The sequence below is a fragment of the Rhinolophus ferrumequinum genome, chromosome 4 (genome assembly GCF_004115265.2).
Source record: "Rhinolophus ferrumequinum isolate MPI-CBG mRhiFer1 chromosome 4, mRhiFer1_v1.p, whole genome shotgun sequence".
In the NCBI taxonomy this organism is placed as follows: Eukaryota; Metazoa; Chordata; class Mammalia; order Chiroptera; family Rhinolophidae; genus Rhinolophus; species Rhinolophus ferrumequinum.
The window spans coordinates 43,870,153-43,885,644 of record NC_046287.1 but is presented as its reverse complement, the minus strand read 5'-3'; positions in this window follow the sequence as shown (position 1 = coordinate 43,885,644).

Sequence of the window (15,492 nt, the reverse complement as noted above, 5' to 3'; positions counted from 1 at the left end):
GAGAATGCATGTAGAATAAGGAAGTGATTTATGTAGGCCACTGGTTCTCAAACTTGGGTGCATATTGCAATCACCTAGGGGGCTTTCAAAAAACGACACTGACGCCTGGGTCATCCGCCTTCCCGTCCCAGAGATCCAGATGTAATTGGTCTGGAGTGCAAGATGGGCATCAGAATTTTTTTAAAGCTTCCTAGGAGATTCCAGTGTGCAGCCAAGTTGAGAACCACTGACCTAAGACAATATCTTGAGCTCTGGGGAGGGGTTGGAGCAGAGGCCTAACTCAACTTAAATCCAAATGGTGGGATCTCACCCCTCTCTAGGTGGCCCCAAGATACAAGAACTCCCAGCCAGTGTGTGTGCAACTAATACAACAAGGCAGAGCACGACATCATCATCCTTTTAAATTAAAAAAGAGACTGCATTACATGAGTCTAAATCAAACTCCATTAAAAAAGTTATTTCATAAAAAGTTTCCTCTTATTTCCCCTCATTGTTCAATTCTCAAATCACCTCCCATCCCCAAAGGTCACCACTGCCAATGGTTTCTTCTTTATCTTTCTAAAATAAGTCAAGCTAATTCAGATATATATCCCTTTTCCCTCCTCCTTTTTTCTTTTTTTTAAACAGAAAAAGTAGAACTTTATGCTATTTTTTTCTGGGACAATCTTGGAAATAATTCCATATCAATACTTAAAGAGCCTCCTCTCTCTCTCTCTCTCTCTCTCTCTCTCTCTCTCTCTCTCTCTCTATATATATATATATATATATATATATATATATATATGCATAGTACTCCACTATCTGGATGTACCAGAATTTATTTTAAAAATTAATTATTGATGGGCATTTAAATTGTTTCCTAGCCGGTATTATACCCAATGCTCCTATCAATAACTTTGTGTGTGCCATTTTTGCACAGGCATTGAATACGTATAACTGTAGGATGAATTCCTAGGAGCAGAACTGCTGATTCAAAATGTTGCATATTTATAATTTTGGTGGACATTTTGAAATCGCCCTTCATGATGTTGTTGCAATTCACACTTAGACCTGCCTCATATGAAAGTTTCTGCTTCCCACTGTCTCACCACAAGGTGGATTGTCACCCTTTTAAGTTTTCTGCCAATCTGATAGGTTTAAAAAATGATACCTCTATATATTTTGTTTTACTTGTCTTGTTTCTTACTTGTAAACTTGTGTATCTTTTCCTATGTTTAAGATCATTTCTTATCTCCTCTCTTATCATTGTTCACTTACATCCTTTGTGGCCCAGCAGTGGCATAGAAGAAAGACAAGATCTCCTCAGGGCATATGGTTTCACCTAATGTCCACACAATCCAGTAACTTAGCAATTCTTCTGGGAGGAACAAGGAAGTAGGTGGACAGATGGACAAGCAGAAAGATGGAAGCCCTCCATCCTTGACAAAATGTACTCACACTGTTTACATACCAAATGGGTCATTATACACCACCCTCCATTTATTCTTATAATATTACTTGACTGCCTACTATTACATACAAAGAATATGCTATGGATGAAAGATGAAAGAACGGAGGAATTAGTATGTACAGCTCAAAATTACATTATAATTGTATAACTCTTTCTACCAGTATTCCTACATGTTTCCTTTTTATGGGTATTGATGTGCAATTACACCATCATTAGCCATAATTAAACTACCATTTTATACTTTTCATGTTTTCCTTACATTAACCTACTCCAAACTGAGAGAATTATCCAAAATTTGAAATTATACTTCTACATATACAATCTTTATACTCTTAGCATTTTTACCACAACCTAAAAGTACAAAGTTTCTGATTTATACTTTACTATTTCCCCAAAGCCTTTTCTGACTTGAGAACTTTATGTGTGTCCATTCTCTTATTTAGTTTGGTTTCTTTTGGTGTAAATTAGAAGACATAATAAAGAATTTCTAATGGCATCTCGTCAATCCCCAGGCTCCTTGTTAGACAGAGGCTATCAATAATCTTTCTGATTTTAAAGCATTTCCAAGGGAAGACTTTTAATTTTCTCAATAATTCTCCCATCCCAGGTTTTATGATCCAATCCTCTAAAGAACATTCTACCACCATCGCCTCAAAATGATCTCATTGACCATCTTAATGTAATTCGATGCTGATTACTCCCAAATATTTCTTCAGTTCTCACAAATTAGTCATCAAAACAGATTCACACCGTGATTAACTTGTGGTTTTGATTTTTTTTTTTCCATAGTGAAATTAACAGATTTATTTTTCCCATGGTGGAAACAATTCTGTATTTGTTTCCAAATCCAGGCATGTAAAAATACCATTTAAATAAATTTCTATTCTAAACTTCATCCCACCAGACAGGCAGAACTCAACCTCAGCCATTGAAAGCCTTACCTCACCGCCTTCCCTGCACTTCTTGTCGGATAGTAGAATCCCAGCAGTTTGGGTAGCATCCAGGGGTTAGGGAGATGCTCTGGGACCCCATCACTATCCTGGGCTGCATGTTGGGTCAGTGGAACAGCTTTGCTCCTTCCATGTCCTTCTTCGGGCAGGGGCACTGCTGACAAAGCTGGGGACCACAGGTGAGGTGGGGTCTCTGCTGCCTGCAGAACCCCAGACCCCTATTTCCTTTTCAGCTTGGAAGAAATCCCTTACTCTTTTTCTTGTTTTCTTCAGAGGTACTACCTCTCTTTCCTCTGCTGCCACATAACACTGAATATAATTGGGGTTTTGACTTTTGAAAATCCAAGTATCTTCAAAAAATTGCCACCATCTATTTATACCTCAAACACCTAAGAGTAATCCAGTGTCAAGATGTGCGCTAGGTGGCCCCTGCCCAGGAGGAGCTTCTGGTCCAGCCAAGGAGATGCTCTAGCTAGTAGCAAGCACGACACTGAGACATAAGCACCATGAAGATGGGACTGGGGAGCCGGGAGGTAAGTCCCCTAAGCTGCACAGGACATTGCCAGCCTGTGGAAGAAAGGTACACTACACTGGAGATATGAAGGGGTAGGAAACACGTAGTTGGCTCGGCAGGTAGTGGAAAAGATGGTCCCAGCAGAGTTTACTCCAAAATTGCTATTCTCAATTCTCTTTGCTCAAATATGTGTGGAATTAATTACACTTTGTACTATCTCAACCCTTGCTGCCAAGTGTCTCTGAGCACATTTGAGTTTTAGGAGAACCCCTCTTTTCTGTCTTTTTGGGTGTTTTCTAAAATAAAACAAAACTTCTAGCCTACTTAGTGTTCTTTAAATTGCCTTCTAACTGAATTTGATGGTACATCAGTTAAAGTTTGTTCTTAGTTCTATCTCTTCTAAGTCTTAAAGATAACCTACCTTGAATGAGAAGTTCCTTTTTTCTTTTGGTGGGGGGAAGTTATTATGAGATACAAACTCCTTTTATTATTTGCCTCACTCTTCTGTTAGTTTAACCTTGAAAAAATTCGATCCAAACTACATCGACTGATGGACGTTAGAATGACAGCGCTCCTCTGGTTATTCAGTTTGGTCATTTTATGTGAATTCTATTTTATAGTGTTTTTGTGATGGGTAAACTGAGTCTTCTCTACTGTAATCACAAGGAATTACAAAGGGTTGATTTGGGAAGGGCACAATTTATTGTCAATTAGCCCACAAAGTTCTAAAATGAAACCTGGAAGAATGCGCTGAGGAAGGAATGATACATGCTCCCTTAGCAAAATAAAGTCAGAGTACCGTCAGCAAAACTGGAATCAAAGTTGTGTTAATACAAGGAATGTGGATCACTCCAGTGGACCAGATGGAGGGGGAGGAGAAGAGAATCTGTAAGGAAAATGATTTCTTTTTCAAAAGACAATATGTTATATGATTCTAAATCAAACTATGGGTTGATTTAGATGGGTTGATTTAGATGGGTTGGTGGTGGGTGGATAGGGGAGCATCCCCAAAGCCTGGCATGGAAGCATCCCTGTTTCTTAACTTCTTTGGCAACTCCCACCCTCAGGAGCAAGCTCACCTTTCCCCCTGAATAGGAAGGCTAAAAGATACTAGGCCCTAACCCAGTCCTTTGACTTTGGGGGTCTCTGAAATTGGGCCAAAGGGAAAGCCATTGATTGCTGTCTGAGACTTCAAAATATGCAAGACACAAAGATGACTTAAAGGGGCCTGGAATTTCATTATTTCCATTGAGAGGGTGGGCAGGACCTCAGTAGAGGGCAAATGTATGAGAGAAGGAGGGGCTCAAGGGAGAGGGCTGAAAAGGGCGAGGAAAAGGGAAATTTTAGGGAAGAAAAGTGGTCCACAAGGAAACCAGGGCAGGCGCATGTGGGACCGTTTGCCAGGTGGCCTAAATAAGGAAACCCAGCTTCTCATAGGATAGAGATAGCCAGCCCAGATACCTGCTGCTCAATTCTACCTGCGTGTTCCTGTCTGAGTCCCCATCTACCAGATAGTTTTGGACCAATCATCTGAACTTCAGAATTAAAAAACACGACAAAGTTTTCTCAAACTCTAGAGAGTCCCTTTCAAAGCAAGGCAGATCAGGCAGTATCTGAATACCGAGGATAGCGTCCACCAGCTGATGAGGGCGTGAGTGAAGAAATAGTCCATTTTATTAGCTTCCTATTGCTGCTGTAACAAGTTACTAAAAACTAAGGGGCTTAAAACCATAAGTTTGTTTTCTTATAGCTCTGGAAGTTTGAAGTTCTAAAATCAAAGCTGGTGACATCATATTTCCTGATTCAAAATATACTACAATGCTAAAATAATCAAAACAGCATGGTACTGGCATAAAAAGAGACAAATAGACCAATGGAACAGAATCGAGCGCCCAGAAATAAACCTACCCATATATGGTCAACTAATCTTTGACAGGGCACCAAGAATGCACAACGGGGAAAGGACGGATGATGTTGGGAAAACTGGATGGCCACATGCAAAATAACGAAATTGGACCCTTATCTTATACCATATGAGAAAATTAACTCAAAATGGATTAAAGACTTAAGTGCAAGACCTGAAACCATAAAAATCCTAAAAGAAAACATAGAGGAAATATTCCTTGACACTGATCTTGGCAACAATTTTTTGGATATGACACCAAAAGCACAGGCAACAAAAGCAAAAATTAATAAATGGGACCACATCAAACTAAAAAGCTTCTATACATCAAAGAAAACAGTCTACAAAATGAGAAGGCACCCTACAGAAAAGGGGAAAATATTTGCAAATCATATATCTGGGTTAATATCCAAAATATATAAGGCATACAAGTGAATAACAACAAAAAACCCCCAAATAACCCAATTTAAAAATTGCCAGACGACCTGCATAGAGATTTTTTCCAAAGAAGATATACAAATGGCCGATGCATATATGAAAAGGTGCTGAAGTCACTAATTATCAAGAAAATGCATATCAAAATCACAATGAGCTACCAGCTCACACCTGTTAGGATACCTATTATCAAAAAGACAAGAGTTAACAAGTGCAGGTGAGGGTGTGGAGAAGACGGAACCCTATACACTACTTGTGGGAATGCAAATTGGTACAGGCACTTTGGAAAACAGTGCAGAAGTTCCTGAAAAGATTGAAAATAGAACTACCATATGATCCAGCAATCCCACTTCTGGGTGTATATCTAACAGAAATGCAATCGGTATCTCGAAGAGGAACTTGCACCCCATGGTCATTGCAGCATTACTCACAATAACCAAGGATGAATGGATAAAGAAAATGTCACACACACACACACACACACACACAGACACACACGGAGGAATATTATTCTGCCTAAAAAAGGAAGAAAATCCTACAACATGGATGAAACTGGAGGATGGTAAAGTGACATAAGCCAGACACAGAAAGACAAATACCGTATGATTGCACTTATATGTGGAATCTAAAAAAGTCAAACTCATAGAAGCAGAGAGTAGAACTGTAGTTGCCAGGGGCTGAAGGTGGGGCAAATGGGAGATGTTGGTCCATGGGTACAAACTTTCAGTTATAAGATGAATAAGTTCTGGGATCTCTTGTACAGCATGGGTGACTATAGTTAACAATACTGAGTTCTATACTTGAAATTTGCTAAGAGGATAGATCGTGTGTTTCACCACACACAAAAGCAAGTAACTATGTGAGGGGATGTGTTAAGTAACTTGAATGTGGTAATCATTTCACAATGTATACATATATCAAATCATCACATTGTGCACCCTAAAGACGTACAATTTTTGTTTACCAATTATATCTCAATAAAGATGGCGGGGGGAGAGGTGTCAGCAAGGCTTACCTCCTCTGAAGGCTCTAGTGGAAAATCCATTTCCTGCCTGTTACAGACGCCAGAAGAGGCCTGCGTTCCTTGGCACATGACCTGACATCAGTCTAACTTCTGTTTCTGTCCCCTCTTTTACATGTTCTCTCCCTCTGACTCTCCTGCCTCCCTTTTATAAGGATCCTTGTGATTATATTGAGCCCACCTGGATAAACTTCCCATCTCAAGACCCTTAAATGAATCCCATCTGCAAAGTCCCTTTTACCATATAACTTAACGTAATCACAGGTTCTAAAAATTAGGACATGGATATCTTCGGGAAGCTATTATTGTACCTTCCACATCCATCATCTCTTCAACTTTCCTTCCTCAGAGGAGAGCTAGAGACAGAAAAATCTGACTTAGTCATTCACTGAATATTTATTGAGTACATATGAGGTATCGGGTATTGTTTCAAGCACTGGGAATAGAAAATAAAATAGACAAAAAGTCTTCAGCTCAAGGAGCTTGTGTTCTGGTGTTGGGGAAGATAAAATACATACAATATATAAGCAAAATCTGTAGTCATTGAGGTAATAAAGAAGTCTAGGAGAATAAACAATAATACAGGGGGTAGGAAGTGAACATGTTTGGGGGCTGAGCTTTTTGAATAGGGTGGCCAGGAAGGAGCAATTCCAGAAAAGACCAGAAGATAGTGAAAGAGAAATATGAAAAATATCCATATATATGGAATAAAGAAGTATCCACATGGACATTTTTGGAGAAAAGTGGTCCAGGCAGACAGATGAGCCACAGAAAATGCCTAGTATATCTGAGGAACAGCAAGGAGGCCAGTGTGACTGGGATAGAGGGGGCTGGGGACACAGACGCAAAGGAAGCCAGACGAGAGACTGACAGGGCTCAGGCTTTGACTCCGAGTGAGGTGAGCAGTGATTGGAGAGTTTTAAGCAGAGGAGGGACACTATCTGAATTGTTGTAACAGGGTCTCTTTGGCTGTTGTGTTGAGAGTTGACAACAGGGGCAAAAGCAGAAATCCAGGCAAGACATGATGGTGGTGTGGCCTGAGGGCTAATGGCAGACGGGGTGGGAAATGGTCAGAGTGTGGATATCTTGTGAAGGCAGAGCCAGGAGGATTCAGCGACGGACCAAACACGAGATGTAGGGGAGACAGGGAGGGATTGAAGATGATATCAGCTTGTTTGGCAACTGTAGGAATGACGTTGCCATTTACTGAGTTGGAGACAACTGGGAAAGGAGAAGGTTTGGGGGACAGACGTGCTCAGTTTTGAGCATGCAGACATTGGGTGTCCATTCAGTATCTAAGAGGAGATGGCAGAGGGCAGCTCAATGCAGTGTCTCAGGAGAGAGGTTCAGACTGGAGTTAAAAATTTAGCCGTTGTTATGGACTGAATGTTTGTATCACCCCCACCAAACTCATATGTTGAAACCTTAATCCCCAATGTGGTGGTATTTGGAAATGGGGACTTTGGGAGATGATTAGAGTTTGATGAGGTCATGAAGGTCGGACCCATTAGATGGAATGAGTGCCCTTGTAAGAAGAGGACGACAGAGATTGCCTTCTCTCTCCGCAGGTGGGCACGAGGGAAAGGCCATGTGAGTACACAGTGAGAAGGTGGCCATTTATCAGCCAGGAAGAGAGTCTCAGCAGGAACTGAATTGGTGGCACCTCGATCTTGGAATTCCAGCTTCCAGAACTGCGAAGAATACATTTCTGTTGTTTAAGCATCCAGTCTATGATTTTTATTATGGCAGACTTAGCAGAATCAGAGAGAAGTTAAAGCATCTAAATGGCATTTAAAGCCAAGCACCAGGTGAACTCACCAAGAGAGTGAGTAAAGCTAGATGTCTAAAGACTGAGGCTTGGGGCGTCCATGGCTGGAGGTCTGAAGGGGGAGTTGGTTTCACTGATTTTCATGCTACCAAGTCATCTCCAGTAAGCAGCATCTATGCCATGTGGAAGGGAGAATAGATACTGTGACATAAAAAGCCAATTTTGTAAACGTTACGTTGGAATGTTTATTTAATTTGATGCTGATTTAAGTGTCCTCAAATGTGAGGGTAACTTTGGTGTATCAGTTTGCTCAGGTTTCTGCAACAAAGCTCCACAGACTGGGCGGCTTACACAGCAGACATTTATTTCCTCACAGTTTTGGAAGCTAGAAGTCCTCAGACTCAAGGTGTTGGCCAAGTTGGTTTCTTCTGAGGCCCCTCTTCTGGCTTGGAAGTGGCCATTTTCTTTCTGTGTCTTCACATCCTCTTCCCTCTGTATGCGTCTGTGTCTAAATCTCCTCTTCTTACAAGGATCAGGGCCCACCCGACTCCAGTATGACATCCTCTTAACTTGATCTCATCGGCAAAGACCCGATTTCCAAATTAGATTGTGTTCACAGGTGCCAGGGGTTAGGACTTCAACATATCTTTGTGGGGGACAAAAATCAACCCAAAAGAGAAGGAGTTCTTGGACTCTCCAGCTCACAGGCCCTAGTTCCATCTCCGAGGCCCAGCTGTATCCTGGCCTTTGCACTCCTTGCAATGCAGTGGCCCAGTGATAAAGCCTAGGGCAGTCTAGTCAGAGCTGCTTTGTGCTTATTGTCAAGAGAGTCCTAATTAATGTCCTTGGCATGGCCCAACCCCCTATTATGGCTTGCTCTTTTCACACAGGCTGCAGCTTTTAAATTTTTTCGCTAAATACCAAAGGGGTGGAGAGGAGACAAATACAAAAATCATGCAACCAACAAAATGCAGGTTTCTGACCTGATTACTGTCTAATTGTAGCAGATGTACCATATTTCCCTGAAAATAAGACCTAGCCGGACAATCAGCTCTAATGCGTCTTTTGCAGCAAAAATTAATATAAGACCCGGTCTTACAGTAAAATAAGACCGGGTCTTAAATAATTAATATAATATAGTATAATACCAGGTCTTATGTTAATTTTTGCTCCAAAAGATGCATTAGAGCTGATTGTCCAGCTAGGTCTTATTTTCGGGAAAACGGTATATACCTGATATCTAAAGATAGCATTTTCCAAACAATATTATACACAGTGGTGCTTCATGAAAAAATTCACACCAAAGGTAGTTACACTTTCAAATTTATTTTTATAAAACATTACAAATGAGGACACCAAGGCCTTGGGAGATTACTGACCGGCCCAAAGGCCCACAACCCAAACCTGTAAACCTGAAACTGGAAACACATTCTCTACACCACATCTTATGATTCAATTTTGACAATTTTATTCAATGTTAAGACAAAATGCTAATGTATTGTTTTAGAACATCTATTGATGAAATTGATTTTGCAACTCTCAACAATGGGCTTCCTATGCATCAGACACTAAACTAAATATTCCAGAAACAGACAGACCACGCCCAGCACCTGGCAAAGCACATACATGTCAAATCATTATTATCTTTAGAGAAGCAGAAAGTCTCCTGTAATTCAATCAAGGTCCCACATAGCAATCTCTACACAAGAAACCAGCAAGATCCTTACTCTCTAATTCCATGTTTTCGAAGTGGTTTTAACCAGACTGGATTTCCACTGTACATGCAAATTTCATTTTGTTCCACCCTTTGTTCTAGTCTGTGTTTCTGAAATAAACATTTCAGTTAAAAAAAAAAACCCATATTATGCAACAAATGGCATGAAAAAGAAGTAAAGGGGGACTGTTTTAGATTTAAAAAGACTTAAGAGACAGAACAAAAGAACATGTGTGGAATTTGTGTAGGTTCTGATTCCAGCAAAATGAACATAGAAAGACTTTTTGAGACAGCCAGGCAATTTTTATTATGGTCTAGGTATTATGATTCGAAGAATTATTGTTAGTTTTGTTAGGTGTGATAAATGGTCTTGTGGCTATGTATGAAAATGTCCATAATTTTCAGAGACACATTATGAAGAATGTAGGAGTAAAATGACATGAAATCTGAAATGTGCTTTAAAATATTATAGTAAAGCAGATAAAGAGGAAACAAATGAGACAAAACCTTGAAGATAACTTAATCTAGGTTTCGTTTTATGGGAATTTATTCTGCTATTCTTTCTATACTTTTGTTTGAAAGTTTTCATGGTAAATTTAGAAAATACATGTAAGTAAAATACCCGTAGTAGTTATCACATAACTTTATCATGTGATAATGATATAAACTCAAACATGCAGTTGGCATTAGACAATTTCTCAAGCGAGTTCCTGGTGCTCTTGGGCATGGCAGCCTATCTTTAATTCGAGAAAGTCTTTAATGCCAGACATCATGTCATTTCATAGAGGCATCATCCTTCGGGAGGGTTTGCTCAAATCAGGAACGAAATGAAAAATCACTGCTTTATGGAGGTTTCATTCTGGGGCAGACAGTTGGGGGTGGACAATAAGTCAAAAAACTAATCAATATAAACGTACCAGGTGGTGGTAAGTGTTAAGAAGAAAAGTAAAGCAGGGTGAGAGAACCGAGAATGATGGAGAGGGATGCAGTTTCACACTGGGGTGGTCAAGGAATGCTTTCCTGATGGGATGGTATTAGAGCCGAGACAGGAACGAGGTGAAGGAACAGATCACCTGGTGGCACGGGGTACAGCGCTCCAGAGAGAGGGAGCAAGCAGCACGTGTCCCTGAGTTTGGAGAGAGTAGTGGGAGAGCATGACAGGTGATGAGGTCTGCAAAGTGCCTGGACCAGATCATGTAGGCCCTGTGTTGGGGTCCCCGAGACCACTCCCAGATTTGGTGATTTACAGGACTTGCAGACTCAGCAGACAGTCATAATCACGGCTATGGTTTATTATGAGAACAGGACCCAAAGTAAAATCAGCAAAGACAGAAAACACGTGGGGCAAAGTCACGGAAACCAGGCGCAAGCTTCCAGAATTCTCTATCAGTAGAGTCACACAGGACATGCTTAATTCTCTGAGCAACATGTTGTGACAACACATGTGAACTGTTGTCTACCAAGGAAACATGCTATAGGCCCAGTGCCCAGGGTTTTTATTGGCTGACCACACATACTCTCTGCCTGGCATGTTTCCAGAGGAAAGCAGGCATTTAGCATAAACCATATTGCTTGTATATATAGGCACAGGGAGCCACCCTTACCAGTTAATGGTGTACCAGTTTCTGAAATCTAAGTTCCCAGGTGCCCTCCAATGCCAAACCTTACAAACAGGCCTCTCTCAGGGTCGCAGTCAGGCCTGCTGTGCTAACTCTGCATGAGAGCCCTGTAGGCAGTGGTTAGGATTTTGGAGTGGGAGAAGAAGATGGAGTGTGGGAAGAAGATGGAAATGGAGGATGCCACAGTCCTCATTTCTTCCCCCTCCAGGGATCATAGAAACATCAAGAGAGGACAGAAACCCATGAGAATGTCAATGCCACTGTCATGCTTCCCTGGGCATAGCCTGGGCCCTCCACACCTCTAGTATCGAGTCCACTTTCAGCAAAGCATGCGAGTGGGAAGGGAGATGTTCCTACCGTGGCCTAGGCATGACTGCGGGAGACCCCTAGACCTCGGGAGCTTGCTGGGATAGGGAGCTTCTGAGAGATCCCATGGGCCAGTCGAGGTCCAGGGCAGAACCAAAGGAGGCAGCCACATGCCAGACACAAGTGCCAGGTGCTAGCATGTCATCCCAGAAGGCCGGATGGGCCAGTCACATTTCAGTGACACCAGTCTAGGGACTAGAAAATACTAGATGCTTCACAGCAGACAACAACACACATCCAGAAAACAGGGTGTAATGCTGGGGTCCTTTCCCATCCTGCTACCACAAGGTCAAGTAGACCTCCTGCTATGTGCTGAATTGTGTCCCCCCATTCAAATTCATATGCTAAAGTCGTAACCCCAAATGTGATGGTATTTGGAGATAGGGCCTTGAAGAGATTAGATTTCAATGAGGTCATGAGGGTGAGTACCCTTATAAGAAGAGACACCTGAGAGCTTTCTGTCCACCCTGCTCACCTCCCATGTGAGGACCTAGCGCGAAGATGGCTGTCTACAAGCCAAGAAGAGGGCCCTCCCCATTTGGCTTCTGCTGAAGGCAATGCCCTCCCAGGGGACAACCTCAGCTCGAGCTAAAGCCCAGCCCCTACATAAAAGAACCGGGTGTTACCCTTATCAGGCTTCAGGGGCTTTCTGCCTATTAACACATTCACATGTCAACCTCAGCCAGTTTAATTCAGAAGAAAATTACCACCTGTGGCAACGAGAAGTTTGTTCTTTCACAACCTAACAGCTCTTGGCACGCAGTAGCTGCTAATGATATGTCCATTCTCGCCCCCTTAATTCCATATGTGATCATATTTGACCATCCTAGGAGTATTTATCTATGCTCTGGTCTCTCTAGTTTGTCCATATTTTTCTTAAAATGTGTGGCATCCAAAATCCAATATAATGTACTCTGTGTTTATTAACAAAATCAGAGGAACTATTATTTTCTGAGATCAACCCCTAGGTGCCTATTCAATTAAAGATGCAGCTGGGTTTTATTTTGATTTGTTCACTCAGCAAATATTTGCTGAGTACCTACTATGTGCCAGGGATTGTGCTCGATACAAAAGATACAGAGGTGAACAAGAACTTACATTCTAGTGGGGGGAGACAGATGTTATACAAGCAGAGAGGTAAGTACCTCCGATCCTCTCAGACAGGAAGTCCCAGGAGGACAGGAAACAGTCAGATGTCACAGGGAGTGACTGGGAATGGGGGAAGTATTGGAGGGTGGTCAGGGACGACCTCTCTGAGGCGGTGACTTACGAGCAGCGACCGGAGTGATGATGAGAAGTTGCTATATGAAGAGCAAAGTAGCATGCTGTTGGCTCATCAACCAATCACCAAACCAAACCAAACAAAACCCTAGATTTTTTTTTACATGAATTATTAAGCATGATCTTCCTACCCTTTCCTCAGCATGAGATTTATGCATTATATTTATGTAATAACCACATTTTCTAGTTTCTCTAGCGAATGCTTTGACATCTTGAGGCCTTGCCGACTCTGGATGGAGAGCCCCTTTGGGACTAGCCAGCTTCTACAGATAGTAAACAGGCCTGCGAGCAGACCTTTCAAATGCATGCCAAGCAATCCAGAGCCCACACTCCCAGCTCCTGCCTCTGTCGGGCTCTTACACGCTGGGACAATAGCTCCCTGACTCACTCGCCTCAGACAACTAGGGATAATTTCCATACTCCATTGCCTGCTGGAATTATTCAAACTAGCTCATCCTGCCTTGTGTTGCCTTTCCCAAGGAAACCACGATAAAGGCTCTTGCCCACATTTCCTCCTGGCTCCCTCTGCCTCTGCCTGACCCTGGGGCTTCCCCATGTGGGCCTGCATGGCACGCCACACCACCTGTGCCTAGGCGACTTCCGGTGTAATAAAAACTTTTGCCTTCACGACAGTCATTTCCGTTTCTGTGTGTCTTACCATAGCTGATTAAAACAAATCCTGGGGACATTTTTAAACAGTTTACATTCATCTTCATTACATTTCTTCCTGTTATCCTGCGTCCAGTGTTCCAAGCTGTCACCATCATTTGAAACTCTTGGGTTGTCTTCTACCACAGGACAGAGCCCTCCCAGCTTTGTGTCCTCTGCAGAGTTGCGAAATGTCTCCTGGACGTCCACACGCATGTTCATCTCTCAGCACGTGACTAGGAGTCAGGAGCCATGGCCTGGGATACTCGCCTAGAAACTCCCGAAGTTAATGCCCCAACATCATAGAATGCAGGGGTAGAGTCAACTTGCTTTAACTTCGCTAAAGTCTCCTTATCACAAGCTTCCTCTTTCTCCATCTAACAACATGAAAGACGTTGTTAATTGCCTGGTGAAATTAAGAACACTCGACTATAGCATCACCTTACTCTATCAACCTAGAGTCAACTTCCAGAAAAGCAAATGAGATGACTTTTGTATGACATGCTTAGTTGATCCATGTAGTTTTCCAGTAATCATCATGTGATGTTTTTAAATGCTTGCAAGCAAGTTTTGCCAAACATATTAGTCTATAGGTTCTGGAATGTCACCTTACTGCCTTTTAAAAAAAGTGGGACCCCCCCTTTTTTAAAAGGAGAATCTTTACTGTAACTAAGATTCGTTGATTGTTTGCTCCATGAAAATCTCATTTTACTGATAAAATGTATGGAAATTTGGGAGTATAGCATGGCAATGACACTCATTCAGAGCAAAGGTGCAATTACTGGTGAGTCAAGACATAATAGTCCCAAAATGTTAAAATTAATGGATGCTGGGCACTCATTAGTATCAAAACCACAAATATTGCCCATAGTTTAGAGAATGTGAAAGGAAGAAAAATTAAAACTGAGAAATTTAAAATTAGAAACAAAATTGTTTTTCAAAAGTTATCTCCATTTTTTTCAGTCTCTACTCCCACTTCAAACACAGTGGAATGTTTTAACATTTCCCATGAATGTTTCTCAAATTAGAATATGGAAAGTGTTACACCAACACAGGTTTTTATTAAAGCAATGAATAATGAATACTGCTTTTAAAATAAAATTAGTCTCTGAAAGGACTTGGAAGCTCTCTTTTTTTAAATAAATTTAAAGGCTAGAAACTAGCTTCTTTACTTTAATTAAAAAGAAATTATTATGCTCTGCCTATTTCCATGCTTTTATGTGGTTTGATTGCATGTGGGGGCTAATTTTTTTTTCTCAGCACAATAAAGAAACATTAAAAAGTATCTCACAGTAAGAACTTTTCCATTCTTTTCATCAAAAAAAATTTTTTTTCAAGTTTTGGTTCCTCTTGAAAATTAACAGCCTTTCAAGATGTAGTCCTTCACTCAGGAAAAAAAATGTAAAAACCTTCTCCTGAACCAAAAACATGTGCTTTTCTCTCTTTTATTCTAAAATGTGGGACAGCAGACTTTGGGAGTGGGCTTCGTCTTGCAAAGGAAGCCCGAGGAATCAGAGGTGTGGTTTCAGGGACAATCACTCAGAGCCCTGCAGCTCAGCCAAAGGACAGAGAACATCCACAAAGACTAACTAGGCCAACAGTATGAGGAACACAAGAAAAGAAAAAGCCAACCCCTAAAATATAAAGGCTGACCTAATTTTAAGGCAGGTTGGTAGTAAAAATGTTGTGTAACACCCAGAAAACAATATCCAATATCTATATTCAAGTGAGCCAGGATGAAAACAGTGAACGTTTTTTTAAGACCCAGGGAGAAAAATATTCAATATTTAAGGACCAGATGATATTTACATGTGGATTGATTC